General features: G+C 35.1%; 1 pseudogene; it reads right to left on the bottom strand.

The window, feature by feature from the left end:
* Positions 1–9549: 9549 nt before the first annotated feature.
* LOC124972612 (N-alpha-acetyltransferase 50-like) lies at positions 9550–10053 on the bottom strand (annotated as a pseudogene).
* Between the last annotated feature and the right edge of the window lie 2209 nt (positions 10054–12262).

The raw sequence follows: 12262 nt of genomic DNA, 5'->3' as shown, positions 1-12262 counted from the left end.
CTGTTATCTGTAACAGAGACTGGGACTGGTGGGAAGGTAGGAACACACATTAAGTCTGCCAGCAGGAACCTAGAAGCATTTTAACATTGAGAGATAGCACAAATCTGAAGTACAATTGAGAGAAGCAGTTGTTTTGTTACATAGTTGAACTGTTCCTCCTAAGAGACTAAAAAGAGGTTGTAAGTTAGTTTATTCCGTGGAAACACACAAACTGAGCCACAGCTCCAGTAAAGCACCGGGTTACCCTTATTACCCAGAGTTAAAAAACCCCAAACAAAGAGACAAAGAGAAAGTTTATCTTTAGGGGACCTGAAGGTCTCCTTTATTCCCCCTTTTTGTTTATAAAGAGTATTTTTGAGGGTGAGATGTGTATGTTCAACAATACCTTGTTTTTGTGGGTTATAAGGTACATCTGTGGTTAGAGTTATTTTAATTTTAGTGAGGAATTGGTTCTTATCAATTTTAGTTTTTAAAGAAAAATTTAGACTTTATAACAGTAGTACAATTTTTAACAGTTGCTTAACCATAATTGTATAAACCCCTATTTTTAAGACAATTGTTCTAAAGAATAAAACTTAAGAGACACAAAGTTAAGAATGAATTAGTGTTTTTAAGAAAACTTTGTTATTTTACCATGTCATTTTACCATATAGATTAAACTTTGGCTTATATCAGAACATTAGTATTTCACCTTAGGAAAAACCTTAAATAGCTTTAGCTGTTTTACATACATACAACCAACTTAGTTACACATAGACTTGTTGAAACTTGCCCTTTATTACACACAGACTTTTTTATCCAGAAACATTTTTTTTTCCTTTTTATTAAATATATTTTCAAACCCGGAACCTTTTATTTTTTCTTTCCTATTTGTTGACCCCTTTTTGTTTACATTCTGATACAACTCTTATGAAATTTCTGAATTTAGATAAATTACTCTATTTTAATAAGATTAAATATTTTGTTATTTATAGTACTCTTAATTGAAACACAGTTGAAACTTTTGGGACCCTTTATATATAGAATTCCACTTGTTAGGACATAACTTTTAGTAACCTTGTTTTTAGTTTAGTGAGGACACAAAGTAATTGTAAACCCTTTTTATTTACTAACCTATGAAAACACCAATAATGCTTAAGTATGTTACCCCATGTAATTTAAGGAGTTAAAAGTACTTGATGTTATTTAACAATTAGCATTTTAATTTTGTAAATTAACCAGACGTCTCTACAAACACATTTGAGTAATCCCATACATGTTAACTCCAATTTATTTATTTTATAAAAACTAAGATATCAGACAAGTGTCCTGAACAGGATCTGTTGCCTCTTTCCTGCCGAAGAAAAGTCCTAGAAGCAATTGATATTAGACATTTTAATAACATCAATATTTTATTTGCTTGACCACCTAGAGACTTGCGAGTTATTTTTAAAGACATTTTACTTTCATTAGTTTACCCAATTTAAATTGAACCCTTTTAAATCACGTGAATAAAAGTATTTGGATCCATTTTTAAATTTTAATTTTAAGAGCGCTCAGTTTTGACAAAACATGACATTAGACAGCACGACATACAAATAACATAAAATCAAAGGCCTTGAAACTTTATAGGTAAATGTTCGTTGCAATGAAACAGATGTTCAAAAACTTCAGTTGAATAAAAAATAGAACTGATCAAAAAGAAAAAAAAACCATTAACCTAGGTATGCAGGATCAAAATTATGAGCTCAAAAATACAGCATTAAAGAAAAACAAAACAAACGAAGAATCCTAGAAAATAAGTTGTAGAAGTTTAAAATGGACACCTTTTTTTTTTTTCTTTTCTTCAGGTTACCCCCCCCTTCCCGCTGAGACTGCTGTTGTTTACATTCCAAAGCAGGCTTTGGCAAGGCCAGGCAGGGGGGAGGGAGGATCACCCAGGACTTTTTAACCCTTTTTTTCTGGTTGAGAAATCAGGTTAGGTTTGAATGTAGAAAATCATGAAACAATTATCTCCCAATACTTGTGGGGACTATGGCTACTATATTATGTTCCCACTGTGGAATATTTAATAGCCCCTCATTTAAAAACCACGGAGAGACCTTCTCTATGGTATCAAGGAACGTTTGAGCTGTTTTTGCTTTTAGTGGCGTTCCATGACTTTTTAGCAACTCCCTAAGAGGCTGTTGCATTCTAGTCTTAGACAGTTCTGTTCCTATGATTAAATCTTACAGCACTAAGAGCTCCAAGCACACAAACAAGCCACACAATTGATGTAACAAAGACACTTACTACACAGAAAATCTACCATCACTTCATACACACAGATAACACAAAACCCCTTGGCTAGTCACTGTTCCGTGAACCTTAGTCGCTGATACGCGAACCTTTATGGCTAGTCGCTGCACCGCGAACTTTCTTTAACTAGTCGCTGTTCCGCGAACTTTTATGGCTAGTCGCTGCACCGCGAACTTTCTTTAACTAGTCGCTGTTCTGCGAACTTTTAAGGCCTTTTTACTGTTTAATTTACTTTATTAAATACTTACCTTATACTTACTCTAGAGTTATTTTTAGGGTTCCCGGGTTTCGGCACCACCTGTCGCGCTCCCCGCCCGCAGAGAGACACGACACCTGGTTCTTTTCAGCCTTTTTATTGCGCGCACCCCCTTCCTCTCAGTTCTTTCTTTGTTCTCCCCTTTGAGGAACTTACACTCCAATATATACATCACTGTAACCAATCAGCATTTGAGCACGAGGGGAGAGCATGAACAGATACAGGCAGTAAATGCAGACATGCAGTGATTATGCACTGTCCACGAGGGAACTCAACCAATCCCTGGAACTTCCTCAAAATGATGTCAGTTGTTTGTGCAAAAGCCAACCATACTGGCAGCCTGCCAAGCGCCATCTTAGCCTTACCACACCTAGGGCCAGGGGTCCCGGGCACCCCGACACAACACCAAAAGGAGTAGATGACAGGAAATAATTAAAATCAGAGTTGAAATCAATGAAACAATTCAAAAAATTGACAAAACAAAAAGTTGGTTATTTGAAAAAGTAATGAAGAAAGGAGAGAGAAAACACAAATTATTAAATTTCTGATTAAAAAGAAAACATCATGACAGACATCATTGAAATACAAAACATAATTAGAAGTTATTTTGAAAATCTATACTCCAAAAACAGATTCACAGATTTCTAGAGACATATGATCCTCTCAAACTGAATCAGAATAACATACACAATTTAAACAGATAAATTTCAAGCAATGAAATAGAAGAAGCCATTAAAAGCTTACCAACCAAGAAATGCCTGAGACCAGACAGATTCTCAGTTAAGTTCTACAAGACATTCAAAGAAGAACTTATACCAATATTCCTCAAAGTATTCCATGACATAGAAGAGGAGGTAACCCTTCCAAACTCATTCTATGAAGCTAGTATCAACCTGATACCAAAACCAGACAAAGACACATCAAGCCATGAAAAATTTACATCAATATCCCTGATGAACATAGACGCAAAAATTCTTAACGAAATTCTGGCAAATCCCATACAGAAAGCATATTAAAAGATAGTGCACCATGATCAAGTGGGGTTCGTCCAAGGATGCAAGATTGGTTCAACATCCAGAAATCAAAAAATGTAATTCATCAAATCAATAGATTTAAAGTTAACAATCATATAGTTATTTCAATATATGCAAAAAATTTTGATAAACATAATACTCCTTCATGCTCAAAACACAAGAAAAATAGGGGTAGAAGAATCATATCCCAACATTATAAAGGCTATTTATACTAAGTCCATGGTCAAAATCATTCTAAATGGAAAAAAACCTGAAAGTATTCCATCTAAAATCTGGAAGAAGACAGGGATACCCTCTTTCACCACTTCTCTTGAAACACTTTTTTTTATCAAGGATAACAATTAGACCAAAGAAATTAAAGAGATAAAAGTTAGAAAAAAAGAACTCACAATATCACTATTTGCCAACAACATCATTTAGGAAAACTATTCCATTCAAAATAGCCTAAAAAAATAAAATAAAATAAAAAAATAATAAATGAATAAATAAATAAATTAATTAAATTAAATAAAACAGTCTAACAAGAGAGGTAAAGACTTCTAAAATGAAAACTATAGAACACTGAGGAAAAAATTAAGAAAACCTTGGAAATGGAAGGATCTCCCATATTCTTGGATAAACAGAATTAATATTGTCAAGATGGACATGCTACCAAAAGCACTATACAGATTCTATGCAATTCTAATTAAAATTCCAATGATTTTCCTCATAGAAATAGAGAAAGCAATCATGAAATTCATTTGGAAGAATAAGAGATCTCAAATAGTCAAAGCAATCCTAAGCAGGAAGAGTGAAGCAGGAGGTATCACAATACAAGACCTTAAATTGTACTACAGAGCTATAGTAACAAAAACAGCATGGTATTGGCACCAAAATTGACAGGTAGACCAATGGTATAGAATAGAAGACACAGAGACAAACCCACATAAATACAGTTGTCTCATACTAGACAAAGGTGTCAAAAACATTCAATGGAGAAAAGATAGCCGTTTTATCAAATAGTGCTGGGAAAACTAGAAATCCATATATACCCTCTATAAAACTCAACTCAAATGGATCAAGTACCTAGGAATTAGAACAAAGACCCCACAACAAACAGAAGAAAAAGTACACCCAATTCTTCATAATTTTGGCTTAGGACCAGACTTCCTTAACAAGACTCCTAAAACACAAGAAAAGAAAACAAGAATCAATAAATGGGATGAATTTAAACTAAAAAGCTTTTTCTCAGCAAAGGATACAATCAATAATGTGAAGAGAGAGCCTACAGAGTGGGAGAAAATCTTTATCACATGCGCTTCAGATAGAATACTAATCTCCAAATTTTATAAAGAATTTAAAAAACTTTACACCAAAAATACAAACAATGCAATCAATAAATGAGCTATGGAACTTGTCAGACACTTCATAGAAGAAGTACAATTGATCAAGAAATATATGAAGTGTTCAACATCTCTAGTAATCAGAGAGATGCAAATCAAAAGCACCCTAAGATTTCACCTCACTCCAATTAGAATGGCTATTATCAAGAATAGAGCATTCATAAGTGTTGGTGTGGATGTGGGGGAAAGGCACACTCATACATTGCTGATGGAGTTGCAAATTGGTGCAGTCATTATGGAAAGCAGTATGGAGATTCCTCAGCAAACTTGGAATGGATCTACCATTTGACCCAATTATTCTGCCCTCAGTATATACCCAAAGGACTTGGAATCAGCGTACTACAGTAATACAGCCTCATCAATGTTTATAGCAGCTCAATTCACAATAAGTAGATTGTGGAACCAACCTACATGCCCTTCAATAGATGAATGGATAAAGAAACCGTGGTATATATATGCAATGGAATATTATTCAGCCATAAAGAAGAATAAAATTATGGTATTTGCAGGTAAATGGATGGAGTTGGGGAATATCGTGCTAAGTGATATAATCCAATCCCAAAACTCCAAAAGCCAAATAAGTGGATGATGATACATAATCTGGGGTTGAGGGGGTAAAGAGAAGATTGAAGGATCTTTGGATTATGTAGAGGGAAATTAGGAGGGAGGGGTGGGAAAGGAAAGATAGTGGACTGAAACAGACATTATTACCCTATGTACATGTATGATTACATGAATGGTGTGAATGTACATCATGTACAACCATGGAAATGAAACGTTGTACCCCATTTGTGTACAATGAATCAAAATGCAATCTGTAAAATAAAAATAAATAAAATTTTAAAAATAATAAAAATAAAAATTACAATATTAAGGGTACTTATTTTATTGAAGCAGATAAAATCTATAAGTCACTTAACCTTTGTTTAACATCAGTTGACTGTTGCTGTGTAACATTATATCTGAGTCGTGCATTCTATTCCTTTGGTCTATATCTATTTTTATGTGAATACTATGAAGTTTGTATTAATATAGCTTAATAGTATATTTTAAAATCACATACCATGGTGTCTTCAACATTGATCTTTTTGATTAGGATTGCTTCATCTATTTGGATGTTTTGTACTTTCATATGAATTTTAGGATTTGGGGGCACTAAAGAATGACATTAATATTTTGATGGGGATAACATTGAATATGTACAGTGCTTTCAGTAAAATGGCCATTTAACAATATTAATTTTCCCAATTAATGAACATAGGAGGCTATTTGATCTACTGGTATGAGTTCTTCAATTTCTTTTTTAGAAATTTAAAATTTTCATTATAGAAGTGTTTCATTTCCTTGGTCAGGTCTGTAACTAGGATCATTTTTTTAAAAATTTGTTTTAATTAGTTATATAGGACAGCAGAATGCATTTTGATTCATACACAAATTGAGTACAACTTTTCATTTCTCTGGTTATACATGATGCAGACTCACACCATTTGTGCAATGATACTTGTACATAGGGTAATAATGTCTGTCTGATTCCACCATCTTTCCCAACCCCATCATCCTCCCCTTCCCCTCACTCCCCTCTGACAAATCTAAAGTTCCTCCATTCTTCCTCTGCCCCCACCCCCACAGCATTATGAATCAGCATCCACATATCAGAGAAAACATTTGCCCTTTGGTTTTCTGGGATCAGCTTCCTTTATATGTGTGTGTGTGTGTGTGTGTGTGTGTGTGTGTTTTACCAGAACATCACATAAGTTTATTTCAGATGTAACAGCAATGTTAAAATTGACAAGTTTAATTCTTAACTGCACCAAGTAAGCTTAGCCATTTAAGTAATTTTAAAGTTTTCCCTCTAAAAACTGAGGGAGCTTTTTTTCCCACCACCACACACCAGTTCCCCAATAGTTTTCTTTTTGAAAGATTTTCAGTTGATGAGTAAACTTTGAAGATATTTCAGAACTCCTTTCCCCAAATAAAAACTAATCTGGACAAATTATACACTGCATAGATTTCTCTACAGATTCTTTTCTTTAGAACCTAAATGCAAATCCATAGTGTAATTGTAACCTACTTAACCCATTGTAAAAATTATCTGTCCTGAAAAATATGGATGTATCCTGTGATCTTCCAGTTAATAGAATTACTATTTTACCTCAAAGATTTATTTTTATCATATATCAAAATAATCAACTCAACATGGGTATTACTTTAGTCTTTACTGACTCACAGGCATACAAACTAGTGCCCAACTTCTACTTCTTCCAAATTTTCCTGTTCTATAAGTTGATGGAATTATTAAACACAACTTTGATGTAGGACAATTAACCCTTTACAAACACTTAGAATTTAGGTGAAATCCTTTAGTGTGGATAAAAAAGAAAAACTACAATGATAGGAAGCCTACAAACTCAAATCAAACTTTAATATTTTTCCCTCTTTAAATAGGAAGAACTTAATTGTCGTGAGGCAGCTATTCAGTTTTTGATGACCACATTTAGGGATACATTCATAGGACTGCTTAGAAAGTCCAGGTGAAATGGTTATAAAAATAGAGGCAGTGTCATCTCAGAAAACTCAGTTATATATCAAAATTGACTTTGATATCTGGAAGTTTACAAAAAGGTTGAATTCTTCACACTAGTTATACTTCCTGTAACTCAAGCACTCTTCTCTTGGCAAGAGCAAGCTGAAGCTTATCCACAAAGGTAAAGGTGCTTAATGCTGAACTTTTCCTCTAAGCCTACATTTGGATTGTTTAAGGAACTGATAATGAATAAATCAGTGTGATCTTTCTACATTTTTTACTAATTTAGGATTAGAACACTATAAACTCATTCATCAGTCATCTTCCTTATATTTTTCTTGGCACTCAATTAAGACTATAGAAGTCTATTTTACTTTGTACTCTCACCCTTTCAAACAAAAACTTAAGGTTACAAAGTGTGTACAAACATTCTATAAAATAATTTTGTCATTGAACCTATTTGGAGATGAGACTTTTATACCAGAATTTTATGTATGAGGATAAATATTATGAATCAAACTTCCTTAAAGTTAAATGACAGAAAACTCAAGCCCCGTGCATTGTTTGTATTCTTATGAGAACATTTCTTGAACCATCACTACTGACAATCCAAAAATTTCTAAATATTGAAGATGGGACAATGGGAGTAAAACACAAGTACTTCAGATGTCTCTCATAAAGTTATCAACCTGCTAAAGTCACTCTATGTGCCAGAAAATGATCAAACAAAAACCAATCCTGTCAGTAGAGGAGGTCACAGTGATATCCGCATTATTAACACTTTATGCTTCTATCTTTCCCAGAAGCTATTTGTCCAACAATTCTTCTATTCCCAAATCTTTAAACCCAGTATTGTAGGCACAGAGTATAAGCAAATCTGGGATGTTCTCCAACAGATAAGCAATAGCATAGCTATGTTATTCTCAAAAATACTGTCTAGATACTTTTTTCCTACACAATCAAATGCTCAGTGGCCACACAGCCTTCATTAGTTGACATTAAATGCATGTACTGTGCCACAAGTTCATCTAAGTTTCCTTTGTTATTTTTTAATATGTCTACGAGAAAACACCTGCTTCAGGTTGATTTAGGGATACTGACCTATAAGGACATCAACTCCACTTTTAAGGTTAGACTATTATTGGGCTTACTGAAGGAAAAGGGCTGGAGAAAAAACATCACAACAAAGCTCTTTAGGTCAGTTAAAGGCCATCTCTCTAGCTGGGATATTTAAAAAAGAAAAAGAAAGATCTCACCAGCTCACACTCTAAAACTTAATGACTCTAATAAAAATCAATAGCAAGAAAAACAAATCTGCTAATAACCAGCTCACTCATTAGCAAAAAAAAAAAAAAAAAAAAAAAAAAAAAAAAAAAAAGCAGTTTAACTCAAATACTTTCAGACCAAAATGTAACACCTACCCAAACTGCCTCATCAATCAGTTGTGGGGGCGGGGGGGGGATCATTTTAAAAACCTAAATAAGTTTGATATTTCTTACGAAGATAACGATGGTTCAACTCCTGAGAGAGTGCTCAGAAGGGCTAAAGGTGGAGTGAAGGCAATGTCTAGGGATTAACGTTCCACAAATAGTTTTTAAAAACCTAAAGTACCACAAACACACTAAACTTGTCTATGAATTACAGAACAAGATGTTGCTGCTGCTTCTTTTTATCTTTAGAAATAAACAATATTTGTAGGCTCTGCCCTTCAATGTGAAAGCAGGAAATAAGGGGAAAAGAATTGAAATCATCTGCTACCCAAATTTTGGGGACCATACGTTTTAACTGTGAAACTAAACAGATGTACCTCCTCCTTATTTCAATCCAACCACCCCACCAAAAAAAAAAAAGAAAGAAAGAAAAAGGAAAAAAAAGAAAACTAAAGCAATCCAAACATGATTATTTTTAAAATTCCTTGAAAGTATTAAAATTTCTAGAGGAAAGAAATGAAATGAGGAAAAACAAGAACAAGGAGGGAGGAAAGTTTAGGAAAGGCGGGGGGGACAGGGGCAGGGAATCAATGGGCCTCTCTTTTATTTGCACAAGCAAGTGCAAGAAAGTTCATTTGTAATTTGTTCAGTTGTCTGTTTTCTGCGCATCTGCATTCTGACCAGAAGGGACTTTTTTCTGAAGCACATGAGCATCTGCAGGCTCTATCCTCTTATAGTAGTTCTTCTTTGTCTCAATAATCTCAAAGCCAAACTTCCTGTAGAAGTCAATTGCTGACTCATTGCTGATCTGAACGTGCAGATAAATGTTGTCAAAAGTGCCATCTTTTTCACAGATGTTTAGGACGTGATTTAATATTTTAGTTCCTATTCCTAGCCTTCGGTAAGTTGCAAGACATCCTAGTGTCATGATTTAAAGTCTCTTCTGATTCTGTGAATGATCCACCCTGCAGCATACTGCACCTACAGCAATATCATTGAAATACGCAAGTTTTGCTAGCTCTCCAACCTCCAGCACATCCTTGTAGAACTTGTCATTGTAGCTGACTGGAAAAATGACCTGGTTCAATCTCTTCAACTGTTTAATATTGTGTGGTGTTACATCTCCCAGCTTGATCCGGCTACCTTTCATCTTCCCGCCTGCTGAGGCCGTGATTACCACCGCTATCAACGCCGTCATCCTAGCCGCCCTGCTCTCGGCGCCCTCAGCCCAGGCCACTCAACCCCACAAGCCGGCCTCCTCGCCTAGGGCACAGAACTGAAGGGGTGACGGGGCCGCGAAAGTCGAGCACACCCCGAAGTTTCCGAAGGGGACTGGGGTGCCTCCAGCCGCGGGCTGATGCAGCAGCTTCTCTACACGTGCACTCAGGGCACTCAGCTCCCGCCCGCCTCCGCTGCCGCCGCTGCGCAGTCTGTGTGTGTGTTTTATAGGTGGACTCAATACCTTTATTTTATTCATTTATATGTGGTGCCAAGGATCGAACCCAGTGCCTCATACATGCTAGACAAGCACTCTATTAATGGGTCACAACCCCATCCCTGTGGTTGGCTTGTTTTACTTAGCATGATATTCTCCAACTCCATCCATTTACCGACAAATGTCAAATTCTTCTTTAAGGCTGCATAATATTCCACTGTGTATATATACCACAGTTTATTTATCCATTCATCTAATGAATAGCACCTAGCTTGGTTCCACAGTTTAGCTATTGTGAATTCAGCTGATATAAACATTGATATGGCTGCATCACTATAGTATGCTCACTTTAAGTACTTTGAGGATAGACCAAGGAGTGGGTCAAATGGTGGTTCAATTCCAACTTTTCTGAGGAATATTCATACAGCTTTTCAGAGTGGTTGCACCAATTTGCAGTTCCACCAGGAATGTATGAGTATACCTTTTTCCCCTCATCCTCACCAACACTTATTGTTGCTAGTATTCTTGATAATGTCTTTCTGACTACAGTGAGATAAAATCCTAGAGTAGGTTTGATATTTATTTGTCTAATTTCTAGAAATGTTGAACATTTTTTTTTCCATTTATTTGTTAAGTGATTGTATATTTTCTTCTGTGATATGTCTGCTCAGTTTTTTAGCCCATGTATTGGTTGGGTTAATTGATTGCATGGTGTTAAGTTTTTTGAGTTCTTTATACTTCCTGGATAATAGTGCTTTATTTGATGTGCATGTGGTAAATACTTTCTCCAATTCTTTATGCTCTGTCTTCACCTTACTGCTTGCTTCCTTTGCTGAGAAGAAGCTTTTTAGTTTGAATCCATCACATTTATTGATTCTTGATTTTATATCTTCTGCATTAGGAGTCTTGTTAACGAAGTCAGGTCCTAAATAATATGCTGAAGATTTGGACCCAGTTTTTCTTCTATTAAGCACAGGCTCTATGGTATAATTCCTAGGTCTCTGATTCGCTTTGATTTCAGTTTTGTGCAGAGTGAGAGACAGGGGTTTAATTTCATTTTGCTGCATATGGGTTTCAAGTTTTCCCAGCACCATTTGTTGAAGAGGTTATCTATTCTCCAATATATGTTTTTGGCACCTTTGTCTAGTATGAGATAACCGTATCCATTTGGGTTTGTCTCTGTGGCTTTTATTCTGTGCCACTGGTCTACATGCCTATTTTGATGCCAAAAGCATGCTATTTTTGTTACTGTAGCTCTGAAGTGTAGTTTTAGGTCTGTTATTGTGATAACTCCTGTTTCACTCTTCTTGCTAATGATTCCTTTGGTTATTCTGGGTCTCAAATGAATTTCATGATTCTTTATCCATTTCTATGATGAATGTTGTTGGGATTTTAACTGGAATTGTACTAACGCTGTATAACCCTTTTGGTAGAATGGCCACTTTAACAATATTAATTCTACCTATATAAGAACAAGAGAGATCCTTCCATCTTCTAAGGTCTTCAATTGATTTCTTTAGTGTTCTATAGTTTTCAATGGAGAGGTCTTTCATCTCTTTTGTTAGATCGATTCCTGAGTATTTGTTTTTAAGCTATTGTGAATGATTTAGTTTTCCAAATTTCTCTTTTAGAGGATCCACCACTGATGTATAGAACTGCATTTGATGTATGGGTATTAATTTTATATCCTGCTACTTTGCTGAATCCATTTATTAGTTCTAGAAGTTTGCAAATGTAATTTTTTTGATTTTCTAAATATAGAATCACGTCATTGACAAATAGTGACTGTTTGAGTTCTTCTTTTCCTATTCATATCCCTTTAATTTCATTCATCTGATTACTCTGGCTTGAATTTCAAGGATGATATTGAATGGAAGTGGTGAAAGATGGCATCCCTGACTTATTCTAGTTTTTAGGGGGAATG

This window comes from Sciurus carolinensis, chromosome X (assembly GCF_902686445.1).
Source record: "Sciurus carolinensis chromosome X, mSciCar1.2, whole genome shotgun sequence".
Taxonomy (NCBI): Eukaryota; Metazoa; Chordata; class Mammalia; order Rodentia; family Sciuridae; genus Sciurus; species Sciurus carolinensis.
Note: the sequence above shows the minus strand (reverse complement) of the source record. Positions and strands in the feature narration are given on the sequence as shown.